Raw genomic sequence first — 11,056 nt, forward strand, 5'->3', positions numbered from 1 at the left:
AAGTCACAGGCGTCACCTGGCGCAGCACGCGGTAGGGCCCTGTGTATCGCGAAAGAAGCTTCTCTGAAAGTCCGACGTGACGAGAGGGCGACCACAGGAGCACGAGCGCACCAGGTGAAAACTGTACGTCACGATGGCGGGCGTTGTACTGACACTGCTGAGTGGTCTGTGAGGCCGTAAGTCGAGCACGGGCAAGCTGGCGTGCATGGTCGGCGAGGGCGATGGCGTCGCGCGCATACTCGCTTGTTGAGACCGCAGCAGGAGGAAGTGCCGTGTCTAGGGGCAAGGTAGGTTCGCGACCGTACAGTAGATAAAAGGGAGAAAATCTGGCGGTGTCGTGCCGGGCAGAATTGTACGCAAATGTTACGTAAGGAAGGGAAATGTCCCAGTCGTGGTGGTCCTTGGAGACGTACTTGGCCAGCATATCGGTAAGAGTACGGTTTAACCGCTCTGTCAGGCCATTGGTTTGAGGATGGTATGAAGTAGTCAGTTTGTGTTGAATGGAGCAGGAACGCACAATGTCAGCGATAACTTTAGAGAGGAAGTTTCGACCACGGTCAGTAAGCAGCTGTCGCGGGGCGCCATGAAGCAAGATAATGTCACGCAAGCGAAAGTCCGCGACGTCAGTGGCGCAGCTGGTAGGGAGAGCCCGAGTGATAGCGTATCGGGTGGCGTAATCAGTCGCGACGGCTACCCATTTGTTCCCAGAGGATGACGTGGGAAAGGGACCGAGCAGGTCTAATCCAACACGAAAGAACGGGTCCACAGGGACGGTGATCGGCTGGAGATGACCGGCAGGTAGCACCTGAGGTGTCTTCCGACGCTGGCAGGGATCACAGGCAGCAACATAGCGTCGAACGGAGCGAGCGAGACCAGGCCAATAGAAGCGGCGGCGGACGCGGTCGTACGTGCGGGTTACCCCAAGATGTCCTGCAGTGGGTGGGTCATGCATCTCAAAGAGCACAGTCTGTCGTAGATGTTTTGGCACGACAAGAAGAAGATCAGGGCCATCAGGGAGGAAGCTCCTTCGGTACAGAATGCCGCCCTGGAGGACATATCGGCGAACGGATGCGTCGGTAGGTGTAGAGCGCAGACGCTCGATGAGTACTCGCAGCGATAGGTCTCGGTACTGCTCATCGGCGATGTTAGCGAAGGCAGACACAGAGAAAATGCCGTCGGCGGTACTACTGTCGGCGTCGTCAGGCTCGTCTACCGGGTAGCGAGACAGGCAGTCAGCGTCCTTGTGGAGTCGGCCAGATTTGTAGGTGACGGAGAACGAATATTCTTGGAGGCGTAAGGCCCAGCGACCAAGTCTTCCTGAAGGGTCTTTCAATGAGCATAACCAACAAAGCGCGTGATGGTCTGTGACGACGGAAAAGGATCGGCCATATAAGTATGGGCGGAATTTCGCAACCGCCCAAACTAGGGCCAGACACTCACGCTCAGTGATGGAATAGTTGCGCTCCGCGGGTGAGAGGAGCCTGCTGGCGTAGCGATAACACGGTCGTGGCCACGCTGGCGTTGTGCCAGTACTGCTCCAATTCCGTGACCGCTGGCATCAGGACGGACTTCGGTAGGCGCAGAAGGATCGAAATGGGCCAGAACGGGAGGCGTTGTGAGAATGTCGATTAGATGAGAGAATGCAGAGGCCTCGTTATCGCCCCACTGGAAAGGAGCGTCTTTTTTCAAAAGGTCGGTTAGTGGTCGTGCTATGGCGGCGAAATTCCTCACGAAACGGCGGAAGTACGAACAAAGGCCGATGAAGCTGCGCACATCCTTGACACACTTCGGAACAGGGAAGTGCGTAACAGCATGGATCTTGCCTGGGTCCGGTTGCACTCCGTTCGCGTCAACGAGATGTCCAAGGACGGTAATCTGGCGACGGCCGAATTGGCACTTCGATGCGTTGAGTTGCAGACCGGCTCGCCGAAAAACGTCCAGGACTGCTGAGAGGCGCTCGAGGTGCGTAGCGAACGTTGGGGAGAATACGATAACGTCGTCCAAGTAGCACAAGCACGTGGACCATTTGAAACCGTGAAGAAGGGAGTCCATCATGCGTTCAAACGCGGCAGGAGCGTTACATAGGCCGAACGGCATCACCTTGAATTGATAAAGACCGTCGGGTGTTACAAAGGCAGTCTTCTCGCGGTCGAGATCGTCCACGGCAATCTGCCAATAGCCGGAGCGAAGGTCAATAGAGGAGAAATAGCGAGCACCGTGGAGGCAGTCAAGGGCGTCATCAATCCGAGGTAGGGGATACACGTCTTTTTTGGTAACCCTGTTAAGGTGCCGATAATCCACGCAAAAGCGCCATGAGCCATCCTTCTTTTTTACCAGCACGACCGGTGACGCCCAAGGACTACATGACGGTTCAATAATGTTCTTGGCAAGCATTTTGCGAACTTCTGCGTGAATAACTTGACGCTCAGCTGGTGACACTCGATACGGGCGGCGATGAATGGGAGGGGCATCGCCGGTATTAATGCGATGTTTGACAGCTGTAGTTTGGGCTAAAGGACGATCGTGAAAGTAAAAAATATCGTGGTAGGAAAACAGAACGCGGTAGAGTTCACGAGCGTGCTCGGAGGGCAAGTCGGGGGCAATCATTTTCCGTAAGTCAGCGATGGTACAATTTGTCGACTGCGATGGGAGAGGAGTATCGGATGAAGTGTCGTCTACTGCAATGGATGCTACTGAGTGATCCTCGAATGAACAAAGCTGGGCCAAAGACATACCACGTGGCAGCACTTGTGTCGTCAAGGCAAAGTTGACCACTGGCAGGCAGACGCAATTCGCCGTAATAGATAAAACTGTATGGGGTACTGTGATCCCGTGTGTAAGGAGGACGTCTGGCATAGGAGCCGCGATGTAGTGACCGTCGGGGACTGGTGGGGATGACACTAGGTCAACGTAGGTCAGTGCCGAAGGTGGCAAGCGAACGAAGTCGGCGGAACTGAGGCGACTGGGGTGTGGTTCAGCAGGATCCAGAACAGGCAGGTCAAGGCGGAGAGTACTGGCGGAACAATCGATGAGAGCAGAATGTGCGGAGAGGAAGTCTAAGCCGAGGATGATGTCGTGGGGACAGTGGGCGATTACTGTGAATAGCACGATTGTTGAGCGATCGGCGAAGGAGACGCGGGCGGTACACATACCAATGACGGGGGCTGTTCCGCCATCGGCGACACGGACAACAGGCGTCGTGGCGGGCGTGATAATTTTCCTGAGCCGGTTACAAAGGTCAGCGCTCATGACGGACAAATGCGCCCCAGTGTCTATGAGAGCAGACACAGAAACACCGTCGACTTGCACGTCAAGAAGGTTCAGATGAGTGGGCAAAGTCAGTAGAGGATTTGGCGGCGTAGGGGGCAATGCAGCGTCACCTCGAGGCGCTGCATCGTCTAGTTTTCCGGCTGGGAACGGCGTTCGAAGGGAGTCGGCGAATAGGAGCGACGGGGCTGGGGAGAGCGAGATTGTCGTCGTTGGGGCGAAGGCGAGCGAGAATAGGGGCGGTTCGTTGCAGGAGAATCAGTGGCGGCATTATCGGAGCGTGCGGCATAGGGACGAGAAGGGCCACCTGAGGGGCGAGAGTAGGCAGTATAAGTAGACCGGATCGGGGAACTCCAGTGACTACGACAGTGCCGAGAAATGTGCCCGATGCGATGGCAGTGGAAACAAATAGGCCTGTCGTCAGCAGTGCGCCATTCAGATGGGTTACGGAAACGTGGCGGGTAAGAAGATGCGGGACGGGGCGAAATCGAAGAAGCCGGGCGGGTATCAGGGCGATGGGCCGAGCAGATGGTGTGAAGACCCATGTTTTCAAACTCCTGGCGGACAACTGCCTGGATCAGTGAGACCGTGACTGCAGATGCGGTGGTGGGACTGGAGTCGAAGGCAGCCGGATAGGCGGCCTCGATCTCACGCCGGACGATCCTGGTAGCATCGGCAGTGTTGTTGGGACGAGGAGCGTCGGCACAGGAAGATGTCGCTGGGGTGTTGGGCAGACGGGCAAACTGCTGGTCAATACGTCGGCTTTTGGCGAGTTCCAGGCGGCGGCACTCTTTTATAACAGCATCCACCGTGGCTACGTTGTTGCAAACCAGCAAGTTGAAGGCGTCATCGGCAATGCCTTTGAGGATGTGGGAAACCTTGTCTGACTCAGTCATGTGGGTGTCAACTTTGCGGCACAGAGCCAAGACGTCCTGAATGTACGTGACGTAGGGCTCCGTTGACGTCTGCACACGACCGGAAAGCGCCTTCTGCGCGGCAAGTTGGTGACCGTAGGGGTTGCCGAACAAGTCTCGAAGCTAAGCGAATCCCAACTGGTCAGCTCATCTTCGTGCGTCCGATACCAAAGTCGAGGTGTGCCACCGAGGTAAAAGACGACGTTGGCGAGCATGATAGTTGGGTCCCACCGGTTATTGCGGCTGACGTGTTCGTAAAGGCTGATCCAGTCCTCGACGTCTTCCCCATCTTTTGCCGAGAATACGCCAGGATCACGGGGAGCGGAGAGGGTGATGTAGGTCGTCGAAGTGGCAGCTGGTGTCGGAGCCGGTGGAGTCGGGTTGGCGTCGCCGGGAGCCATGAAGGTAGGCTCGACGTACCGTCCACTGCGAAGCTCCGTGACGAGGTACAGGGAACGTCCACCTCCACCAAATATGTTACGTAGGAAGACGCAGACGACAAGCTATGTACAAATATATTTACAAGGAAAATACGCTGCGCTTGGCCAAGAGGCAACAGCCAGCGCTAGCTTCTAAATCGTCGTCGTCGTCTTCACACTGCTGGCCTTTCGTGATCGCACATATTGTGCCGTAGCAATATGTTGTTGGCGGGGAACGTAGATCAAGTGCTCGCTAAGCGATGGACTAATTAATAACGGACAATGGCAGTTGAGTGGCTATCAACCTACCGACCAAAAAAATGTGTTGCAGGGAACCTGTGGTGTCATTGCCTGCGTAACCTCATTTATGTAGTATTAGTGTCGGACATTTTCACCTTTGGAAGACGGCATGATTACAGGCCAGCGGATGGCACCTGTTTTTAACACTGACTACAGTCGCCGACCGATTTTCCGGACTCCGAAAATTCGGACATGCCCGATTATTCGGTCAGCTTCGCGGCACCGCCATTCTCCCCATAGACCATAATGTATAACAACTGCCGAAAGCTCGGACACCTTGCAACCTCTCGTCTGATTTTTCGGACACTCCTTGAGCCAACTCGGTCAAGAGCACCATGAACCGACTCTGACCGGTGCATGGTTCGACTTGCTGAACGCCATTTTTATTTTGAACGGAGCTTCCTTGCTGCCCCACGAAGTGGCGCTACTGGAAATTCCCGCTCATCATCATCATTTCTGCCTGGTTAGATAGAGTTACGGTGGCTAGAAGGGAGGTGAGAGTTTTGCAGCGGGCCGTGCACGCAAGCGCGTGTCGTAGTCATTCATGCTGTTGATAGGTGGCGCGTGCGTCGCGTCTGCTCATCCATCAGGGAGCCGGAATGCTCATCCATCAGGGAGCCAAATGGAAAAGAGTAAATTCACAATGTCAAGAGCATCTTTGGTTATCAGGTACAATGAGTGGGAAAGAAACTTGGCTTGGAGTTACGTATTTGTGGACCGGAATAAATTGCACAGAGAAGAATAAAGAGTTAGTGGAATGCATAAGCGCTGATATTAGGGGTTTCGGGAATGGTGCTGAGATGGTCCTATTAGGTGACATGAATGCCCACATACAGGATTTAGATGGCTATACCGACAATAACGGGAAGTCAATGCTAGACCTTTGCGAGCAACATAACCTCGTGATCGTGAATACAGGGCCTAAGTGTGAAGGACAGATCACGTGGGAAGTGGGAAACCGGCAATCGACCATTGATTACTGTCTGATGACAGAAGGAATTCATGATAAGTTGAGAGAAATGGTCATCGATGAGGAAGGGTTTAGCAGCATAGGCAGTGACCATAAACGCATCATTTTGAAAATGGGATATGTAGTTGGGAAAGAGAGCTACGAAAGCAAAATGGCCAGCCCAAATTTGAACGCTGAACAAATAGCAAATATAGTCACTAGAGTGGAGGAAGAAATTGGCAAGTCGCCAAGGAAGGGGTGGGAATATGGTGAGCTTCTAAGTGTAGTAACGACAGAAATACGGAAAGAGAAACAACACGTTCATTGGAAAGGAAAAAAGAAACCGAAAAGCTGGTGGAACAAGGAGATACGAGAAGCGATCGCCGAAAGACAGAAAGCATCTCGAGAGCACAGGCAGGCAAAGAAGGCGCAGTTGCCACAGGATGAAGTAACCGGTAAATGGGAAATATACCGGGAGAAAAAGTCTATGGTTCAAATACTGGTGCAAGCAAAATTAAAAGGTGAAAGTGAAAGTTGGTTGTCAGAAATACGTGAGAAAAAGAAGGCCGCACCTAGAATATTTTGGAATCACATAAAATTATTAGGCAGGAAATCAACAACAATACAACATCATATCCTAGACGAAGATGAAAACAGACTGGAAGGAGAAGCAGCAATAAATTACATCCAAAAAAAAATTGGAGGACGCTTAAGCTTCGCCTTCAAGAGTGGAACGCGATAGCGTTCCCGTCGACCCGCCAATGGGTGTAAGACAATGGGCTACAGGGCAGCCATCACTTACGAGGCGCCCCGAATCAGACGCGGTGAGCGTCGAGCCATATGGTCGAGCAACGCGGCGTTCGGCGCAGCAATGAAACGTGCGCCTGAGCAAGCGGAGCGAACCAAAGAACTCGGTATCCCGGAGGGGGAAATGATGCACGCCAGCCAAACGCCGTGATCGGCACGGGCAGAGAGATAGAGAGATAGTGATCTAAAGAAAGGAAGGACGCTTGATTCTACAGAGGGAGCCAGGCGAAGCGTTGTCAGGGGAGAGAGTCCGAGCAGCGCCTCCTCTATAGAGGAGGCGCTGGTCCGAGCCGCGACAGCTCCAATGCGCGCGTGGCGCGCCATCTGTCGGGGCAGCGCCGTACATGGAGAGGAGGGGGTCTTCTGTGTTTGCCGCAAGATGGCTCTCCGTGTGCGGAAAGCGCAGAAGAAATGCAGCGAAACGCACATCGCTACTCGTGTAATTGCGACTTCTGTAAGTTACACGTTCATAATTACCGATATACACCACAGTATAACTTTCCACGGCTCGTTTCGAAGGCAACACCGCATTCACTAGAGGCGCGTTTGTACCTTTTGGAAGCATCGAAATCGTGGCTGAGTGGTAGCGTCTCCGCCTCACACTCCGGAGACCCTGGTTCGATTCCCACCCAGCCCATCTTTGAAGTTGCTTTTTATTTATGGAGTGCCTGCCGTGATTTATCGCTCACGGTCAACGCCGCAAAACGCCGACACCGACACCGACGCCGACGACACCGGCTTTTCTGCGACACGAGCTCCTTAACGCTATCGCGTTAAAAGTAACAGCCGAATCTTTCCAAGGCAAGGACGAGGTTGTGTTTGAAGAAAAAAAGAGCATGAAAGAGACCCAAGGGGGAAAGGAGCCAGTGCTTACAAATTTAAACTGGAAGAAAGCGGAAGAGAAAATTCCTAAGCGCACAGCCACAGGGCTAGACGAGGTTCCCGTTAGGCTGATAAATGAACTGGGACCAAAAAGTAAGGAAGCTCTCGTGAATGCAGTTGAAAAAACTTTAAAAGATAGACGAATACCAGACAGTTGGCGACAAAGTAGAATGAATTTAATTGATAAAGGTAAGGGGGAGAAAGACAGAATTCACTCGTATAGACCGTTGACCATTACATCGGTAATATACAGGCTAGCAATGCAGGCAATCAAATTAAAGCTTCAAGCATGGGCAGAAAATAATGACATTTTGGGAGAGCTTCAGAATGGCTTTAGAATAGGTAGGCGCTTGGATGATAACTTGTTTGTTCTTACTCAGTGTATTGAAATATCAAAAGCAGAAAGCAGACCGTTGTATGTGGCCTTTTTGGACATTACAGGAGCATACGACAACGTAGACCGCAGCATTTTGTGGGATATTCTGGAAGGGGAAGGCTTAGGTAACGATTGTATACAGCTTTTGAGAGAGATTTACCTAGAAAATACTGTTTGCGTTGAATGGGAAGGGATGAGGAGCGCGGAGAAAGTTCATATCAACAAGGGACTGAGGCAGGGGTGCCCTTTATCCCCGCTGCTGTTTATGATGTACATGGTGAGAATGGAGAGGGCGCTAGAAGGAAGTAATATCGGGTTTAATCTCTCATACAAACAGGCAGGTACAGTAATAGAGCAGCAACTCCCAGGTTTATTTTATGCGGACGACATTGTGTTGCTCGCAAACAAGCAAAGTGATTTGCAACGTCTGGCTAATATCTGTGGACAGGAAGGCAACAATTTAGGTTTGAAATTTAGTGTTAGAAAATCAGGTGTTATTGTATTCAATGAAAACAGTGAACAGACAGTGGAGATACAGGGCCAAGAAATACCTCGGGTAACAGAATATAAATACCTTGGTATATGGATAAACGAAGGCAACGGATATATGGAAACACAGGAAAAAACCATAACAGTCAAGGGGAAGAGAAATGCAGCCATAATGAAGCACAGAGCGCTATGGGGATACAATAGGTACGAGGTCCTCCGAGGTGTGTGGAAAGGGGTAATGGTTCCAGGACTTACTTTTGCAAATGCGGTTGTTTGCTCTAAATCAGGGGTACAATCAGGACTCGACGGGAACCAAAGGTCAGTGGGTCGCCTCGCATTGGGCGCTCACGGGAAGACTACAAATGAAGCTGTGCAAGGGGATATGGGCTGGACTAGTTTTGAAGTGAGGGAAGCTCGCAGTAAAATTGAGTATGAAGAACGGCTGAGGAATATGGAGGAAAGTAAATGGGCTGGGAGAGTGTTCAGGTATCTGTACAGGCAAAACATTGATTCACAGTGGAGGAAAAGAACTAGGAAGCTTACCAGCAAGTATGCGGCCTGTGGGGTGGGCAACACAGCAACAAAGAAGGTCAAGCGGAAAGTCAGAGAGGCTGAATTAATCTCATGGGTGGCGGCAATGGAAAAGAAACCTGCCATGAGTAACTACTTAAGGGGAAAAAACGAAATTAGGAAAGAAACCATTTATGATAACTCAAAGGGAAGCTCATTACTTTTCGAAGCGAGATCTGGATGCCTTAGAACACGCACGTATAAAGCGAGATATAAGAAGGAAGAAGAAGCATGTGCTTGCTGCGGTAAAGCTAGGGAAACGACGGAGCATATTTTATTAGAATGTGAAGACATCTGTCCAGCGGTCGATTTAGGCACCACTGGCCTCCTTGAAGCCCTTGGGTTCAGCGGGAGCAGTGGTAAAGCAAACAGGTCCGCAATAGACATCAGTAAGAGGCGATTGGAGGATTGGTGGAAGAATAGTAGGGAAACGACAAAGGACGGAGACGTACAAAAGCACAGTTCACAATAGGGTATCAGAAAATTTGGATGTGGTAGTTCATAGTGTTTTTTTTTTTCGTTGGTTAACCTAGGTAGGATATTAGAGAGCATAGTAGCAAGAGCTTGGTGGCGCAAGCCACCGCCCCGTTCCAAAGGGGACGCTCATAACATCCATCCATCCATCCAGATGCTTCTCTGCGGCTGGCGAACGTCTGTGAGGTGCATGCTCCTCTGTGTTGCTGTACGTTTTCTCGCTGCGTTGCTACCAGTGAGTTTTTTCTTCTGATTACGTTTACCCATTGTAACCTTAACATGTGCTGAACACACAGGTGTTCAGCACATGTTCAGGAAGGATGTTCAGGAAGGTGTTCAGGTGTTCAGGAACGCGCGCTTTCGGTATCGAAGGGACCGCTAAGAAGACAGTCTGCAAAGTCAAGCACCCTGCAGATGACAATAGAAGTTTGCACTTTTTTTCGGACTTTCCTCATCTGGTTAAATGTGTACGTAATTCTGTTGTGTCCAAAGGCTTTCACACACCTGAAGGATACGTTAGAATGGATGTGGTAAGAGAAGCTTGGAAATGTGACAACAGGGATGTTGTAAGGCTAAAAGCAATGCCACATGTAACTAGGGCAGTCATTGAGCCAAATGGATTTGAGAAAATGAAGGTCAACTTTGCTTTTTCACTATTTAGCGACGAGGTACTGAGAGGGCTCTATGCGTACCAAGATGACATTGAACGGGTGTGCGGTGCTGGCTCGAGTGCAGCTACAGCATCATTTGTAAGGCGGCTGTCTAAGCTTATAGCAGCTATGACACCTAGGTGCAGTCGTGGTGCTATGCGCATTGGTTCAAAAAGTCACACAGAGGTGAAGGATTTCTTAGCCTACATAGAGGCCTGGGATGCACAAACAGGGAAAGTAGGCTTTCTTACGCAAGGCACAGCTGAAGGACTTCGCGTTACGCTTACAAGCACAATGTCCCTTCTTGATTACCTCGCAGAAGAGCTTGATTACAAGTACCTAATGACCTCTCGTTTGAGTCAGGATTGCTTAGAAAATTTATTCTGTATCCTTAGGCAAATGTCAGGCAACAATGACCACCCTACACCGTCACAGTTCTTAATATGGGTGAATTGTTTGTCATTTTGTAGCTTAGCGAAGGCCCCGCCAAATGGAAATGTGTCACCCTCATTGATGAAGAGCCTGCTCTCGGCAACCAGTGAAAGGCCAGGAAATGTGCAAGGAAAGCTTGATCAGCTGATGGATATTGGGTGCCTGAACGAAGTTCATGAGGTGCTTGCATCATGCGACCTACTTTCTGATCATGATGCGACTGTTACAATAGGAAGTGACTCGCGGATTTCCTACTATGTCGCAGGATATGTTGCTCGGAAGATGCTCGGGAAAACAAAGTGCCATGACTGCTCTAGAGCACTGCTCCTTCCAGCTGGCTCTGAACTTTCCAAAGGAAGCTTGCCTCACACAAGAGGTTGATAATGGAGGGTTGCTGTATCCATCTCAGGAGCTTCAGAAATTCATTATGAAGCTAGAGGATTCATTCACGCATTGCTTCAGTGTCAATAGTCTAAAGGCCAACAGTGTGATGGATTTGATTTCTTCTTTGGCAAGGAACAGGCTAA

The sequence above is a fragment of the Dermacentor albipictus genome, unplaced genomic scaffold (genome assembly GCF_038994185.2).
Source record: "Dermacentor albipictus isolate Rhodes 1998 colony unplaced genomic scaffold, USDA_Dalb.pri_finalv2 scaffold_16, whole genome shotgun sequence".
In the NCBI taxonomy this organism is placed as follows: Eukaryota; Metazoa; Arthropoda; class Arachnida; order Ixodida; family Ixodidae; genus Dermacentor; species Dermacentor albipictus.